Consider the following 19,215-nt stretch of genomic DNA (forward strand, 5'->3'; position numbering starts at 1 on the left):
TCACTCTCAGTTTCATTTGCCACATTTGTTATCATAAAAGCGCATTGAATTCAGAGAGGAAATGTTGCACGATGACACGACAATCGGTCTTCCTTAAACATGCACGACGTATTTTACTTTCTAGCGACGAACCGCGAACGAGCGCTTTCTGCATAATAGAACAATCAAGTCCGAGTGACGAAAGACACGCAGAACACTACGTGTTTCGTGCGGAATGTAAATCTTGAGTAATAATACAGTCTGCCAGATTGTGTTACTTTCGACAAATATTGCCATGCATTGGCAGATCTAAAAAAAATCGCGTATTATTAATTTCATTTATTATGTTGATGAAAATTGATATAGTAAATAATTTTTTAAAAATTTATTTAACATGTGTATATATATATATATGCGTTGTAAATTTAAAAAATTACCGTTTTATCAAAATGTATAAATTATAAATTATATTATCCTCTAAAAGAGAGAGAGAGAGAGAGGGAAGATGATACATATTGCTACTCAACTACTTATTAAGCATCAATTTACCTGCATGGCCCCATTTTTCAATGACATTCTGTATGTGTATCCTGCAACAATGGAGATGACACCAATGCGGGAATTCCGCTTCCTCGCGTGCGCGGCGTCGTCACACTCTCAACATTGTCCCAGCGACCCTATTTGCGACACAACCGGAGATGACGCTTTACCATCGCGCTCGCCTCGCGTGAAAAGAACATTGCGCGATCATTATAACTTAATGAGAGTTGATAAACTTCGCCGATTTATGTCGCTTCGTGACATGCGACGATTGTCTCAGCTATCGAGACTTCTAATCAGAATTTATGTTGCGTATTTAAAAGAACATTATTTTGCAAAAAATAAAATGATTGTCAAAACATTATTCATGGTGTAAAGTAACGTAATATCTAAAGCGAGCGTTTTCGTAATTAATATTTTGATAACTTTATATTTATATTTATACTTTTTTGTGCCTAAAATTTTACGATAAATTAAAAAGATTACGTTCATCTATATTCGGTAAACATTCGACAATCGTACAATGTGTAATAAATAAATTATACAGTGTATTAATAATCTAATTTACAAAAAAATAAAAGAATTGCATTATATATCATAAAGCAAAACAGGAGTGAATTTGTATAGCACGTATATTTCTCTCGTGCAATATTCATGAAAATATATGCTAGACGAATAGACGAATACGCTACGATATTGATGGAGGAACGAGATGTGTGTTCCGCCATGCTACAGCTTGCAGTTTCCCATTTTGACATTGCCGCACCCTACTTAGAAATTGTAATGAATACGCGAACGACATAATCAAATCGCAAATCAGGTTGGATTCTTATGGGCGCTCCGCACGCCGACGAGGAAGTGATTACATTAGCTGAAGTGCGCTGCCCCTTTCGTTCCTTTTTTCGCCCTAGGTCACGAAGGGAAAAGACGCGGGCTATTACGTTCCATGGAACGAGAGGAAAATTTCGTACTGACTAAATTGAAATCGGGGAACGTGCGCTTCCTGCTTTCGCGAACTTTCTGAAAAATTAGTGACGACGGTGCCGCTGGCACTGGCGCGTAATCAGATATACCGTACCATAAGATATGCAAGAAAGACGCCTTCTTGTCAGTTTATCAACTTTCCGAATCTAACCGATAAATTACTAAACACGCGAATAAATTATTTAATTCTTCAATCTCAAGCGAAATAGATTTTAAATAACGTTAGTATCTCCTTTTTTTCAATATTTTATCAAATAATTACATAAAATAACGATTTATAAATATTAATATAAAAATATAATTGGATTGTATAATGTGTGAAATAATTACATACTTTCATGCTGATAAATATCTAATAAAAGCAAAATTAAGATTATAAAAAGTGGTCGTTGCATCAATAATCATTAATGAGACACACACACAGGCGCTTGGTTTTATATTATCATAAATATCTTGATGATTTCAACACAAGGATTATTCTTGGTCTTTTTTCTCTCGTAACGCATCTCTCTGGCGTATAGCAAGAAACAACTTTGCCTAATTAATCGATCTCATGATCACGAATCTTGCTGTGCCGACATCTGCATCTTGAATCAACGTCAGTTACAATCTCAATAATTCGATAAACGGACTGTGAAAAACTGTATACATTTTCATGATTTTATGCATGAAATATTGCAATTTTATGTATAACACTTAAATAGTTTAATAATTTTTAGAAACTTAATAGTTTATTTAATATTGCAATTCTATGTAAATTTTTTCTATTCTTCTTCTCTAATTTAATTTAAAAACAAAATTAAAATATTTACATTATAGAAAGAAATACAATATATCATATTTAATATTTTTGCACGATTTATGTTAATAGGACTACTTTTTGCTCTCTTGTTATAATCATTACAGATTAAGAATACGATGATAAAACAAGTTTAAAAACGTTTTCATTTGTTTTATTCGAGGTGTGTTATCGGCTTAGAAAAATCTGTACAACTTGCATTGGGATGCAACGTTAATAATCGATAATATTATGGGAATCTCGCAGTATAGAACGTGGGAGTTCGACACACGTTGGCCACACCTTTATCTTTGAAAGATTATGTGTTGAAAAGGACTGCATAGAAGAAGGATAGGAGGAAAAGAGATAGAGGAAAAAAAAAAAAAGACGCGGCTCCTCTCTCGAAAATATTTCTTGAGAGTGAAAGCATCCGGTATTCGCTATATAATATCATCCGAGCTTCACACAGTTTGCACTGCACGTATTAAAGTAGCGATAACCTCGTAGAAAACGTGATGACTTTAAACTTTCGTTTAATTTATCGCAGCGTTGGCGAGAATTCAATCGCAAACTTTCTCCCGAAAGGAAGTCACGATGAGATTGATAAACTACCTCTTGCGACATTTGCTTTAAAAATCTTCTTCTTCTGTATTATTTTTTAAAATCTGTCATTGACGAAACAACTTTTGCCGCGATATTTTTTCCATGATATGGAAATAAATAAGACGCGTGAAAAGTTGTAAAAATTATTTTTAGTAATTGTTATATAGTTGGATGATAGTGTTGATTGGTGATATACATGAATATTTAATTCTTCGTATCTTCTTATTCCGATTCAATTTTCTTCGATTAAGATACGTACGGGGACACGGGGCTTATGCAAAGTGGTTTGAGTGATAAAAAAGTTTTCTTTATCCGGAGGACATCAAGATGTATATTGCTGAAGTAATGACGGTGTGTCGAATTGAGCGCGCAACTTTATATAGCACGCACTGCACAACTAAAGACCATTATGTTACGCTATAATAATGTTCGACTGATAACATTTGGCCAATGCTTTATAGATTAACGTTTTGCAATATTTTATAGAGACTGAATCAAATGTCTCTTTGCGATTTATCGACGAATTTTGAGATTCGGCATTGTTTTAGGGGGAAAAAAAAAAATCTTTTAAAGCTTTTCCGTTTGTACGTCTAAATGCAAAAATTTAGATATGCAAATCACGTGTACAGAGGCCGCCGATGATATGACAATATGCATAATATGAATCCCCATTCTCCTCGCACCTTTCTCAGAGTATTAATCTCCTTTCACAATTACATTATGTCGAAAGTATACTATTATGAATATGACACTCTCTTTTGTTCTATCAATTTTGCTAACATTTACGTACTAACATTTAAAACACGAAATATATAATAGAAAAAAAACCAATTTTTTTATTTTATAAATATAACTTAAACGATTCTGTATTATGTTGGATGGTTTAAAAAATATATGATGTATTATCAAGAATAATATGGGAAACAGCATGGGAAACAAATCGTGAAAGTTGTTGAGAAATCTAGGTTTGCAGCTTGTGCTTTTACGTATATATGTTGAGATTCATAAATATATTCCATGAGAACGTAATAAATAGCAAGGAACAAAGCGTGATGGATGGGATTAATTAAGAATTAACTGCGTTTTGCACAATTCTCTGATGTAAGAATTTAATTTCTAATTAAATTTCTAATTAAACGTAATCGTACGAATATTTTTTGAAGAATAATTAAATAGATTATTCAATTCTCGATAAATGTTAAAAATAAATTCTTATAGCATTTCTACATTATATTATATATAAAAAAAAAATATATATATATATATATATATATATATATATATATATAAAATACGCACACACAAATATAATAAAAAATATATTAAATAAAAATTGCAATTTAATTAATTTAAATATACTATACTATATGAAATGCAAATCGAATATTATTCATCCAAATATATCCGCACAATTTACAAAATTTTCGATATTAGAGAAGAGAAAAGAGAATATATCTTTAATGGAATGACGATAAGAGTTAAAAATGCCAGCAAAATATTCCATTTTTGGCTATGTGAATGTCAGCACACTAACAACTAGTTAGATGAGATTAACCTTGACAGTACAGTCAACCTATTCAGCCAATGGTCCAGCGACCACCACTGGCATAGGTCGATGCCACTTTCACGATCAGAACTATATAATTATCTCGCTACACGAGGGTTCCTGTGAAACTTGTTTTCAAAACTCGGATATAAGAAGTGGGACGTCCCACCGCTTGATCATAGAGATTATATATAAACTAGACTAAATTATTTTAAATGTTAAAGCATAGTTATCAAGATCGCCATTATATGTTATATTAAAATAAAAACTAAATAATTAAGAATATAAAAATAAATTATATAAACTCCATTTTTCTGTCAATCTTGACTTGATAAAATAATCTTGATTATTTTATCAAATTAAATCATACAATCACGTAATTATGAACGTTTATTTCTGTGCTTCATAAAATCGTTATACAGCAATATAGAATAAAATAAATAGATTAATAAATTTCCATTGCGAAGATAATAATAAAATAAATTTTACTGCAATAAATAATCCAAAATTATTTCCAAAGAAAAATGCTCCAGCTTTGCTTGGAAATCTAATAATTAATCTCTAAGATTCTTTCAAAGGAGAAATTTAATAGTCGTTGACTTTCTCTTTGTTTAAATCACATATAAGTTCCTTAAGGCGACACTATTAATTGATATTTCATCTTTCTATCAACTAATATTGATCTCGCGTATATCATTACTTTCAAAGTGGAATTGATAATCATGGTTCGATATAATCAACTTTATTTTCTCTCTTTCGGATTGTATTTATAGATTTACTCTCTGACAATCAATTTTATAGTCAAAATCTTCGGATATATTATTATTGACGATGATAGATCATTAATTTCAATGTAAACTTTTTATCGATTAATTAAATCTTATGAACCATTAGAAAATTAATATGTTTCAAGATTAATATATAATCGGAATGATCGATGTGTGTTAGATGCAATTTTGGCGCAGATCACTGAAATTCTCAACTTTCTCTTTTCCCTTATATCTTCGTCGTGGCGTATTTAATTTCCGGGTGTCACGAAGTATATAATATATATTGAACACGATGACGAGAATTCTCTATGTTCTCTGTAGCATAGTTTTTCTTTCGGTACCAGTAGATGAGTTAACGACGCAGTTTAGGACGTAATTCTTCGGGAATCGTGATTCCCGTCGGGCACGATCGTTGTAGATCGTTGCGATCCTTTCGACGGCTGTTGGAGAGGAAAGTGGCTACCGATTATATCCCTCATCCTGCCAATTCCACGGTATAAGATTTGTATAATACCTATATCATTCGATCTTCGTTCCCTGCAGCAGGTTCTTTTCTCGCGATCAGACACGTTAATGCCTCTACGTAAATTGCAATGTTTCACTTAAGAACGCAAAGTTTGCTTTCATAATCTCCCTAAGGGGCTAGCCGTACAGCTTCATATTATTATATTTTTCTTCTTGGTTGTAGGAGAACTTTCCGTATTGAAAAGAATAGTCTTCTTCCTTCGATTTTATGTAACTTTATTTGTACAGGAATTTCTATGGGACTATAAAAAAAAAAAAAAAATAAACAAATAAAGCTATAGGCTTTACGAAAGGAACGTGCATTCTAGGACATTCTATCGTAGTTTCGAAATAAACCGATAGTTCCTCGCTGTCGTTAGACCTTCATGTGATGCGTATCGATGGCAAGTATGAAAGTACATCGTAAAAAGACAAGTGTCTAAGAAGGACATGGCATCCTTGTTACCGTTTTCTTCCTGCATGTCTAATTACCGGTGGGATCTAGAACGTCTCGATCATTGGCACAAGGACGCATTGATCATTAAGATTCTGCGCTAACCAATTAGCTTCGAGACGAATGTTCGCGAGCTCCGATATGTATTTCTATTTCTCCCGCTATGCTTCATTAATCAGAGTCATCCTAACAAAGATGATGATTTTCAAGATAATATGTTTTTCACTGTACAGGCAGTTGTCATCCTTAATGTTGTGCGTTAAAAAGGCTTTTCATCGTGTCGTGATTTATGTATTCGTCGTAATTAGAATATCACGGGTAGTTGAAAATACCATTGAAAATATTCAAGTAAATTCAGATTAAAATCCTCGGCGTGTTCTGCCATTTTTCATTAATCATTTTTCATTATTAATTAAACCATAGTAAAATGTGTACTCAATATAAGTATCTCAATAAATAAATAAATATAAACATATATAAATATATTATACATTAAAAAAAAAAAAAAAAAAAAACTATTAAATTTGTTTTCGTTGCAATTATGAGATAAAATATTATAAAAAAAAAACACAATTTATATTACATTATTTTAATATTATATATATAAATTTTTCTTCCAAAAAACATAAGATTACAAAAATAGGCAAGTGAGAAAAAAGTAAGAGATAGAGTTGGGTGGTATAAGATTATTCTCTCTCTTTCTTCATGTCTACGATCTTTGACAGTGCAAAACGGATGCTACTTGAATAACTTGGACGTTTAGCAAAATGATTTAATTATTATTCAAGCCACTGTTCGCTGGCTTTATTGCACCAATCTGCGCCAACGCAGTCATCGATTAGCAAACACGGCGACGTTCTAAGGCAATACTGATTCTGCGTTTAAAAGTTCAACGATCACCCTGCATTAAAGGGCATTGTCCGGAATGAACGCCCTTCAGTTCGGGCGGAGTGAGACGTGAACGAAACTAACTAGGCATCCTACATGATCGAAAGTCGACCGACAGATAATTAGTCATTTTCTTTATTACGCTACATACAGAGGCGTAAATGTCAGCTGACCGATCTTGATTGAAATTATGCTCGAAAGCTTGGTGGGCAGAGCCGGTAAAAGTATCGACGGGGGGCTATTACAATGCTGTGCACAATGAAACGGGGCGATGTAACACTGCAAATTACATTAGCCATACGTGCCCCGGTGACAACTAAAACAAATTTTATCGAATGCGTTTCGAAATACCCGCATACCTCATATCCAAACGTATCTCGGCGTATAAACGGATAAAAATGTCTCGATTGCTACGGCATACTTTGCCGCAATAATCGTTTTATTTTTAGCACGACGAGGTTTGGTGAAGAAAGTATCGCGCATTGTGCGCTTCGTTAACCCCTGTGTGGGTGTAGCTCGCAAATATGGTACATTACTCGCTCGAGCCGAATGATCCGCGAAACGGATTGCGTAGGTGGTGCGTTGTCGTGGACTACCGCATACGATAGGCGACCAGTTGCTCTAGGGAATGTACCCGGCTCATTTACAAGGCGCGAACGTTTCGCCTATCGATTGTGCGCGCAGGATAATAGGCATAATATGCGTGCCAAGGCTCACGAGTCACGCATGATCCCGGGGTTCACGTGATCCGCGCGATAGCGATCCCCCCACTTTTACGTCATACACGTGCAGGGACTGTCACGCAAGAGTGATGCGCGCACGCATCGGTCACCGCCGAGAAGAGCGTGTACTTTCACACGCGATCTTGCCATCTTCGGTGTCCTTGTCGATTTTTGCTACGCGGTTAACGGATAATAAGCGGTAAATTTACGCCGTTCCCGTATCCCGATGCACTTTCGCGCGACCCGCGATACATCACTTTAGAGATAAATCTGCAACCAGCGCGTTGCGTCGAGAATATGTATGTAGACATTTTGGACACCGTAATACACATCCTCGGTGGCGGAATGTTATTTGTTTACTTTCAATATCAGCAATTGGGTAAATCTTATTGTATTTAGCAAAAATATATAGCTTTACCGAAACGAAAAAAAAATGTTTAAATATTAACATGTTTTTTTAAGTAAAATTGTGTAAAGAAACAAGTAAATATATTATGTAATTTTTTAATATATATAATAAATTTTGTATATATTATTTTATATATAATTGATGAAGATACAATTGTTTAACATATATATTAATGCTATATTTCACAAATATTAAAATAATTACTATAGATAGCGATATATGCATGCTTACATATGCATATTTATGAATAGATAGCGGATAGCTATTTTTAATATGTAAACTAACGTTCTTTTTGAGTGACAGATTTCTTGCGGTCGCGAGAGCTCGTGAAAACGCAGGTCAGACATAAATTGTCGAGTTTCGCTTAACCCGTTTTACCTTCAAAAACAAGACTTTGTTTTTTTCTCGCGTGGAAATCCGCGGTGAACACGGTTTGTTACACATCAATCACTTTACTTGGCGAAACTGTTTCAGTAATATCTTCTCAGCAGGTCGCCGCGTACTGTTTCGAGTAGCGTATAACGTACATTTGAGATTTTACCGAGCGATATATATGTAAATTTGTAGTAACTCGGCCATCGTTTTTACAACGCGGTCGGGTAACAGTTTTGCGGAGAATAAAGAGCGTCAAGATTTTGTTTCGCTTTCGAATCTTACGTTACGATGTCGCTCATTACTATTTACTGTCCATTCATCCTGTCAGTGTAATTGATTATTTCTCGCAAAAACAATTTGTCAGCAGAATTAATGATTAGAAATCGAACGAATCAAAGCAATATTAGAATACAATCAATTATATGGAACTTACTTAAAGAAATCTTTATTGACAGTTGCTAATTTGTACTTCATTGCACTGCCATTATCTTCGTCACAAATGGCAAGAAATAAACATTTCACGCGCTTTCACGAAAATTCGAAACTCTCGGGTATGTGTAGAGAGCCGATGCGATTGATCGATAGCATGACATCGGTTTATCGTACAATCGGCAACGGGTTATAAGCGTGCGGGAGGATAAACGTTGATTCGAGGATCCGGTGAAAGCGAACGAAAAATGATCTGGTTATCACATGAAAGAGCTCTCTCGTGCATGACAAACTTTCTTTCGCGTTATGATGTTGATTTATCGTCCATCTGCATTATTTAAGTTGCAAAATAATGATCGAAAAGGTAGACCTTCTTTCTAGTCAGCCAGCCAGTAACGAATCGCGATTCTAATCAGTTTACATTAGCATGTTTGACAGAAATCCGCGGGTCAAATCGGCTGTATAAATTATTTTTTATCAACAAACTTTTGTTCCGATTTCTTATTATTACAACTCGTTTTTCTAACTCGATTATATGATCCTCGACACGTTCTCCATTCCGACTTTTTTTTATGCAGCTCGTTCTTGGTATTCGTATCTCGACGCGTCGTTATAATAATTTTTGTGCGATAACTATCCGACAGTCTAATGAAATGGTTAGATATATTTCATAAAATATGTCAACATGTCGGATTAATAGCTGAGAATTGTAATACCAGCAGAAATATAAGAGAGACAATTATGATTTTATCTAACTTCTCTTGCTTGTCTCTTGGTTTTTCAAATTGAATGCTAATATTGCAAAAATGTATACAAGCGTAATATAAAATTGCATTATAAAATATAATTATTTTATAATAATTTGAGTTGAAGAATTTAATAGATCCAAGATCTTACAAAAAGCTAAACAAGTATTGTTCGCGGCCAAGGTGATCAAGATATCGCGTAGTCTTTTCGATACTCGATTCTTGCCTCTTTTGCTCCATCGAAATAAGCTAATCTCAACATACGCTATATGCGTACATCTTCGCTATTATGGAATCACTTTCACACGCAACATTCAGAGAGAGAATCTCCAATCTCCGGCAACGCGTCGTCACGATATCTCTCTCGGCTACGACCAAAGAACATTTCGACGCAAAAACGCGCCGAGACGCGATCTATCGCTTCCTGTTTAATGTAACTTTCTTCACTCATTCCGCCATAGGTTCTTACCGATCGTCTAATGACTTCCTTGAAATTCGCTTGAAGAAATCTCATTCGCCTAACGTTTCCAGTGCATCGAATTCCATCTATGCGATAATAAATTAAGAATCAACGTAATCCATGTCAAAAGAGCATAGAAAGTATAACAAGAAGAACGGAATACATATATATATATTCGATATTGTATCAAAAAGTTACTTGGGGATAGCTAAATTTATAGCAGTTCTTGACCAGTTACGATCATTTCAGTTACGATCGATCGCGGACACTGACATCACCGAGCCAACGAAAAACACATTTCTCGTATCTTTTTTTTTTGTGCCATGACATGGCATAAATATCGCGGATACACAGGGGTACGGATGAGTAATTTCACAATTCGACGAGTGAAAGATATTCCGGTCTGACTGGAGTATCGGAGAAAGTGGCCGATCTTCGTACGCGTAGGTTCGCACTGTTTCTCGAGCTCATCCTGTCCTTCATGAATCGTTATCGCGAATCAAACACGTGATCGATTGTCGGATCGCCTACACACGATGATTTACGATCGGGCAATTTAAGGATCGCGAGCACGATGAATGAACGCGCTCGCACATCCATCGCTCTTTCGTCGGATAACAAATTGCCGCTCGTTTGTCTAGGATAGCAAATTCTGGATCGTCGATCGCAGATCAGAATGCATCCTTGCTCTATAAAGCGTCCGTGGGTCTCCATTTTTTTTTTCAGCCATGATAGGAGGTTAATATATCGTTAATACGAGGCAATTTGTCAAGAAACGCGTTAAATCTCAACGGTGGAAGATCAGGATCGCTCTACTACGTATCTCTAAATAGTTGATAGCTTAGTATTTTCAAATGTCTACTATAGTTCCATAATCGGAAAATCAGTATTTCTTGCACACCAATCTGTTGTCTAATAATATCATTTTTGTCGTTGATTATCTAATAATACTTTCAAATTGCAATGAGCAATGTATAAAAAATGATACATAACAACGTGATGCAAGAGTATGAGTTTGATCGTTATACTTCTGTTCGTACTCTCACAACTTCCCGTATATATCAGCTTTCTCTCATAATAATTAAATTTATAAGGAGCCTCGTTCTAATTTGCGAATTAAAATTTGCCACGCTTGTCAATCGCGCATTTCATATAAATTGCAATTTGATATATTGTTTTTCGCTTTAAAGGGTTTTAATGTAATATGGTTTAATTTTTTTATCACTCTATAATTATACAATATACGAATAAATATAAAACGATGCAGATTTAATCGAGGTTTTCGAAGGAAGCTAAGATATATTAAAATAAAGTATCTACTTGTATTTTTGACGATAGATGAATTTCCTGGTGACTGGCAAGCTTGTTTTACCGCAATAAATTATCAAGTCGCTATTACAAATTATGTATCCTTATATAGCTAACCAGTTGAAAAGTATCTTATTCGCCATTTTTGTCGGTTATTACGTTCGTATAGAAGAACACGCGGATGTTATGCTCGCGAGATAGAACGCCCCGAAGTCCGTGACAAGGCTAATAAGTACATTGGACAAGATTTAATAGAGTTCCGGTGTGGCAGCTTAAATTCTTTGAAATTATATTGTTCATTTTATACGTAATCTAATATGAATTTTATAAGTACTTCAACGCGTCATTTTTAATATATATATATTATGCATCATATCTTTTAAAATAATTATAAATATTAATAGAAATATTTAATTATTGTATATAATTAAATGGTACTAAAGAAATATATATTGTATTTATGATACGTTTGTAAAATGTAATATCCGATATACACTTGAGTTTATTTTTAATCAAACAAAGTTATTTTAGAAGATCGAGATCATTTGATTTAACAAATCGTGCATAAGTGTCCTATCGATTTTTCTAGTTTCTTAATCGTTTGCGATTGTTTTTTAATTTTGCCTCGAAACAAGAATCGATTACTTGATACTGATACTTGACAAAGTAAACATTACAAATAGTACGTCCTTATTTATGCGAGCTGATCGGGCGAAGAATGTATTTCTTGGCTATACAATTTTCGTCTATCGATCAGGCGATCGTGTATTTGATCCTGACATAAGTCGGGCAGCAAGGAGACCAGAAAGACTCAAATACCATTACCTCACCAGGCCGGATTTCTTAAAAGTCACGAATTATGAGGGATACTGGCTTTTCGCGATTTCCATACAAATCACATGAAATAATTCTTTCTCCGTGTTCTACGCGCCGGGATTCTTTTTTTATTTTTGGTGCATCTCGTTAAAAGAAATCTATTTAGTGAGACAGAATTCAGTGGAGAATGCAGAGTCGAGATTCGTGCTCGTGAATTTATAAGATTACAGAAGGACTGAAGCGTGTACCGAATCAAATATTCCACGATTCACCAACATCCACGACATTCGCTCGTGTTTAAGCTCGTTAGCTTGGCATTCGATCGAGTATTGAAATCGATGGCAATTACGAGGTGTTGTGCATTTCGAAAGAATCAACCGATACGGAGAGAACCGGAAAAACGAGAGGAACCGCTGACGGGAAGGCATTTCTAGAACGCGATTTCTTACATGCTTTTTGCGAGCGGCTCTTTAAGGAAGATATATTATTAGGAAATTTCGCGCGGCAACCGCATTCAATTACCTTTTACGTTCAGGAAGGGCCTTGGTGAACGGTAACAGTATTATCTATGTTCTGCTCTCGAAACATAAAATAATTCTTTTTGCACCACATTGAAATACGCAAGGAATGTTGGAGTACGTAACTCGTGAAGTATAAATCATTATCGGACATATATTCAAGTGTCGGATTCACGCGTGTACTTGTTAACGTATCGACATTGAAATTATTCATGCAATAATCTCGTTAGTGATCTTACGTAAAGCAATAATTAATTATATTAAACAAATTTTAAAGAAATATTTATGTCCAACTGTTTCTAGATAAAAGTAAATATATGATACAGCAAAACCGCAAATTAAAATTATCGAGTATTACGGAATGAAGCAAATGATTTGACCGCATCCGCATCATTACATATAATTATTTCAAATCATCGAGCAAAGAATTATGCCAGAGTGAGAAAGGTATTCAGAACGGATATTAAAGCTGACATTGATAAGCCAGATAGTGCTATAATTTTTCTTTTTTCTATATGTAAGGAATATATTCTTCTTGCGATGACTGTAAAAAAAGCATTAATATTATAAATGTTGCAACATGTATATAATATATATATATATATATATATATATATATATATATATATATATATCTAGAAGTTAACATACATTTCTTTCCAATAGATTACAAAACCTTTTTAAAAATGATTAATTATTGTAATTGATTCAATATTGTTTTAGATAAAGATTTAGTTTGCTGATTGTAATGAATGCACAGCGGTAGATTACAAAGGAAGGAATACAATGTAAAAAATAGAAAATTTATCCGCAAAGAAGACTATATATCTTATAAATCCGTAATGAGTAGAAAAGCAAGGATAAACCGGTAAAGCTAAGCCGAGCACCGGCCCGAATCGAATTACATGAGATCGCATGAAAGAACAGATCGAAATAGCAGATTACATAGATCAGCGGTGTTTTACAAATGTAATTAGTTTCTTAATACTAGTTTCTTGTATACTATAATTTTGAATCAGATACAGATATAATTTAAACCAAAGCGGTGCTAAAATTGCACGTCGACGAGTTCTGATCGTCCTACACACCGTCAATTATCGCAAAGTATTCGGAGAAAGTAATAACTTTGCATTCTACTCTCGATCAGTTAGAAACGAAATTATAACTTTCTTCAGCGGAAGTAACATCAAAAATTCCGTCTCATACTTCCGTGTCTTTGCAAAATTAATGATAGTTATCGAATTAAATTGAACTTGATTAAAAATAAAATAAAACTTGAGAAAGTTAGAAACTTTAACTAGGTGTATAAAAAAAAAAAAAAAAAAAAAAATTGTAAAATGACTAGAGTACTTAAACGAGATGCTTCGACGATATTTTATATAGTACATTTAATTAACCATAACATCGCGCGTAATAAAACTTTGGTTTAAAAAAATGCCGTTTACGCGGGACAATTCGTGAAGGAGATTTCTCACCACATTTGTTTTACGACCCTCATTTGTGCGATGCTCATTCTCATTATTACTTCAACGACTGCCGTGAATATCTTTTTTACACGTCTCGCTCTATTTGCGCGTTTTTTTTATCGTTTCGCACTGTGAATTTATATCCGCATGCGTGGACCTTCAATTACGCGCCGACAATAACTAACGATCGGCTCTCATCGAGCAGTCCGGTGAATCTAAGTTGTTACAATACGTAATGATCATATTAATCACGCGTATAGGGAACGATATGCTATAAATATACACGATACAGCGATTTCTCGTGCACTTATTACGAAAGATTTGCACAAGTATTAAGTAATGCGTAGAGCAGTAAATCAATTGAATAAAGATGATAATCGCGTATATCTTTTTTTTTTATACCGTTCCGTATTCATGATAACGCGTGAGTAATCAAGAATGCTTTTTCATGTACTTTTATCGCATAAACACATTGAGAACATGTAGCAATTATAATTAGTCGTATAATGTCCATCCGTATACAATGCTGACATATAATCGATTATATGTAATATCGTTTATTATCGACCATAAAAAAATCAAACAAAAGACTGAATCAATTCATTGATTTTTCTGATATGTAAAATGTAAGAAAATTATTATTAAACTTATTATAAATAATAATAGATAATAGATAATAATAGATAGCAATAATATAATCGCAAGGTATGTTTGTGCCGATCGACAAAGAATTATATTGAACCTCGAGAATCGAGCAACTATAATAATTAATCACCCATCGATGATTTCGTGCGAATTAGTTGATACACGTTAATACATATGCCTCTTCAGTTCCTTTATTTTATTGTATATAAACACTCGAGATATTTTCAACTGTTTCGTTAATCTATATTGTGTTAGCAAATCGCGGTTTGAATGACGCGTACGAGGATTCACTTTCTAATTTCGACGTTGGTCCCGTGTATAACTCGAAGTTCTCGTTACGGGCTTTGTAATTTTTACGACGCGCACTTACCGCTTCGCACGAGCGTCATAGTCTGATTAGCCCGTCGACCTCTCTTCATGCTCTGAGATAATATTGTACAAACAAGCCGACATGCGTGTTATATATGTATAACACGCCCGACCAGCGGATGTATGATTATTATGTGCGATTTACAGAATTACGGATGAGTAAACGATCACTATAGGTTGTACCAGTAGACATATAGAGCTTAGCATGTAACATATGAAGAGAGAAAGAGAGAGAGAGAGAGAGAAAGAGAGAGAGAGCGATACGCACGTATGTAATTGTGTTAAATGAATTGGAATGGAATCTCAAAGTAGTCGCGTGCATCGCTAATGTTGGCAATTGTCCAGAAATTGTGTAACGCTACTGCATCAAAAAACGCGACTGGCGCCAAAGGAGATATTCTCCCGATGCGCAATAAATAATTTGATATATGTCGATTTCGAGCCATTGCGCTTTACTAAAGAGAAGCAAAAAGGGAAAAACGGCTGCATATATTTGCACGTGATATTGAGCCTGAAATATATTTAGACAAATAATTATTTTGCGCAAAAATATAATTATTTTTCCACAAAACAAATTTAATTTAATAACAATTTAATTAATTTTTTCATTAAAGTTCGTTATATATATATATATTTAAATGACCGAGTAATCACATACTTTATTGTAAATTTTTTATTCTTAAAAAATTAGTCTAAACTTATCGAGAAGTAACAATAAAAAAATATATATTATTGCATATTTCAAGTTCGCAATTATCGGAAATAAATGATAACCGATGATCGCTACCGATATAAAAGTTCATATTACATTGTAACGTCAAAAATAATCATCAAAATTCCAGCGCTCTATTAATAATTGCCGACAGATTTAATACAAACGTGTTTTTTGAAAATAATAAAAGATGCAACGGAGACGGATAGATGCCGCAAGTCGCGTACATTTGTAATTGTTTTCGCGGGTCATTTGTCGGGATGGCCGCGATTTACATACGCAAGTGGCGATGCCGCAGCGGAACGTTTCCACGGCCGTTACTGGCAAGACATTGCAATCTCAGTCATCAGTTCTCGATCGTATGCAACTCTCGCGGCGCAATCGCGGCGCTTTTCTAAGACACGAGAGGATCTTATGCGAACCGAGCGTCATGACGATATTCATGTCGCAAGAGAGCGCCTACCTCGCGTATTCCTAACGTTCGATTATATATATATATTTAGATATATACCCATTAATTATAAAATTAAATGCGGACATGAAGAGATAACTATATATGCTTGTAAAATATATATGTTTACATGAATTATATTTGGCATGCATTATATAATACAAATGATAAAATAAGCGGATGTGAAATAAGAAAAAATAAATTTTTTTTTTTTTTTTTAAGAAATAAAAAGTATCACCTTATCGCTCGAGATGAATCAATTACCGTCATAACAATTCGCATTCGATTATACGCGATTTCTGCGAAAGCTCTCTTTCTAATATATTCGGAAGTGTCAGATATTCTAGTCGAGCCGGTTAATAGTGTCGATAAACTGCATATTAAATTAGTTCTCGCGTCTTTCTGCCTACAAATATCCACGTTTGTCAAGGATAACGAGTTGCGATAACTGGTTTAGCGAGATAATATCTCAGAGGCCAGCATACGGTACTAAAAATATTTCCAATGCTTTGTATCGTGGCGAGAAAGCCTTTCCTTGAAATAGCAACATGACGGTAACGCGATAGAAAATACCATCGCGATGATGATTCACGAACGAAATTCTAGATTGAAACTTTTATTGACACGCGAAGGATTCGCGTGTATATGTAAGAATACGCGATTCCATAAATTTAATCCTAATTGGAATAGTCTAAGATCGACACATGCCGTTTCTCTAATGAAACTCCAAAGGTTACTCTTTATGCAACAATAAGATAGATAATGATTTGCGAAAGAAGCATTGCAATCTTGGTATAGAGAGTTCACGATTGTTAAGTTTATTTCTAAACCATTCCTCGAACGGAGGCAGTCAACCCAATGCCGCGGTAAACCACGTTAATTGTGTAGTCGCCTAAAGGCAAATCGCAATTGCAAATACTATTTTTTCTTTTAGGCTTGAACGAATGTATAATCTATCTATCTTAATTGCACATTTATACATATTAATAACAATTTATACATTATATTTAAAACGATTTTCTAATAAACTGCCATATCGTTTACCCGATCTGTAATTATGTCCAATGCCCAAGCAATATTTTTCAACAAGTTTTCTCCACTTTGGGGAGGGGGGGGGGGAGGGAGTATATTCGAACCATTATTTGCAAAAAAAATAATATACCGTCTTTGCTTCTCCGACATGGTAATTTAACGGATATCGCGAAACACGTCGTGCTGGCTTGTCTTACAAATGAGTCGCACCTGTTGCGCGTTGCAATATCGTTGCGGCAGGTCACGGTTATCGGTGATGATAATGGTAATTCGCCGCATATTTCATTGCCTAGGCGATTCCGCGAACGAACACCGTATATAACCGCAAATGCACCTCGATAGACAATACACGAAATGGAATCGTTATAATAGAAAGTTTACACAACACCGGGGTATGTGATAGCGTATTAATTTACGTAGCTGCGCTTGGACGCGTGCGTTATTTCTTATGGACGCATACTCGTTACGGTAATCTTTCCCTCACGATTTTTCATTCCCTCTTTTTCTCTTCTTCTTTCATATAATAAATGTGAACGAGCAAACACTTTCATGTTACAAGCCTTCACGCGTGCACGTTATTCGTCTCTGACAGCTGCTTGTTTCAAATAACCGTATAATATAAAATCAGTGTTGCCAGATGCAAAGCGAGATGCGTGTTTTATTATTAATCGATAAGTCAATAAGGCATTATAGCACTTAAATACTTTTTGGATTTGACTTAACGATTAAGTATAATATACATAATTAATAAACATTGATGAAAAGAAATACTAATATAATAATACTAATATACTAATGATAATAAATACATTAATATATTTCGATGGAGATTTATTGACATAATGATTAATGATTAACGTAATGAAGATTAAATCATTATCTAAAATTTAAATAATAATTTTCTGATATAAAAAACGCGTTTATAACGACACCCTTAAATTTTTTCATCGAATTCAAAAATTTCCTTGAAAGATTTAAATCAAATTTTTTAATTAGATTTAATTTTTTCATTTTTTTAATGATTTCAAGTTTTACAAGCAAGCGCTATGCATGAAACGATCAAGCGCTGCACTATATCGCTTCTTCAATAAATTATCGTTGAATGTGAAAATATAATATCAATTATATATCAGTAATATCAAATTCGGTCTTAATTATCACTATATGAATTGCTATATACGTAAGCTGTGATTGCAAGCATCGTAACAATTCATTATCTACGTAGAGCAATCGTACCACTGTATATTACTACATAAATATTTTCTTTTATTACCGTATAAAGTTGGTCAAGTCATTTAGCTTTTCCGAGTTGACTTTTAATGATTTTACCGTAAAAAGATCTTAGTAATGTATATTAATAAATATTTTCTTATTTTCCTTAGATAACAGATTTATAATTGTGTAAAATAAATAAGAATAACAGAAGAATATAGTTTTATTTTACTTATATCAAGGATATAATTTTTTTAATCTTTGACTATATATTTTTCTCGCATTTCACAACTTTTGTCTGCGCGCTATTGTTTAATTTCATTGCAGAATGCATTTGCTTGTAATAATCATAGTGCGTGTATGGCATTTGATAAATCGGTAAAAATATATTTGACAGAGATTGAGGCTGTTGCGTGTAATAATTTTGCGACGAACTTTCGTCAGCAGCGCGTTGCGAAATTAGTAGACGCGTTTTACCATTATTAGATATGCGTCTTCA

General features: G+C 34.1%; 1 protein-coding gene across 2 annotated transcripts in view; it reads right to left on the minus strand.

The window, feature by feature from the left end:
* Positions 1-19,215, minus strand: part of LOC138943566 (uncharacterized) — a 52,900-nt gene that overhangs the window by 8,969 nt on the left and 24,716 nt on the right. The gene's annotated exons all lie outside the window — the stretch shown is intronic.

The sequence above is a fragment of the Polyergus mexicanus genome, unplaced genomic scaffold, assembly GCF_030449975.1.
Source record: "Polyergus mexicanus isolate NDT 795.1 unplaced genomic scaffold, iyPolMexi1.0 SCAF_27, whole genome shotgun sequence".
Taxonomy (NCBI): domain Eukaryota; kingdom Metazoa; phylum Arthropoda; class Insecta; order Hymenoptera; family Formicidae; genus Polyergus; species Polyergus mexicanus.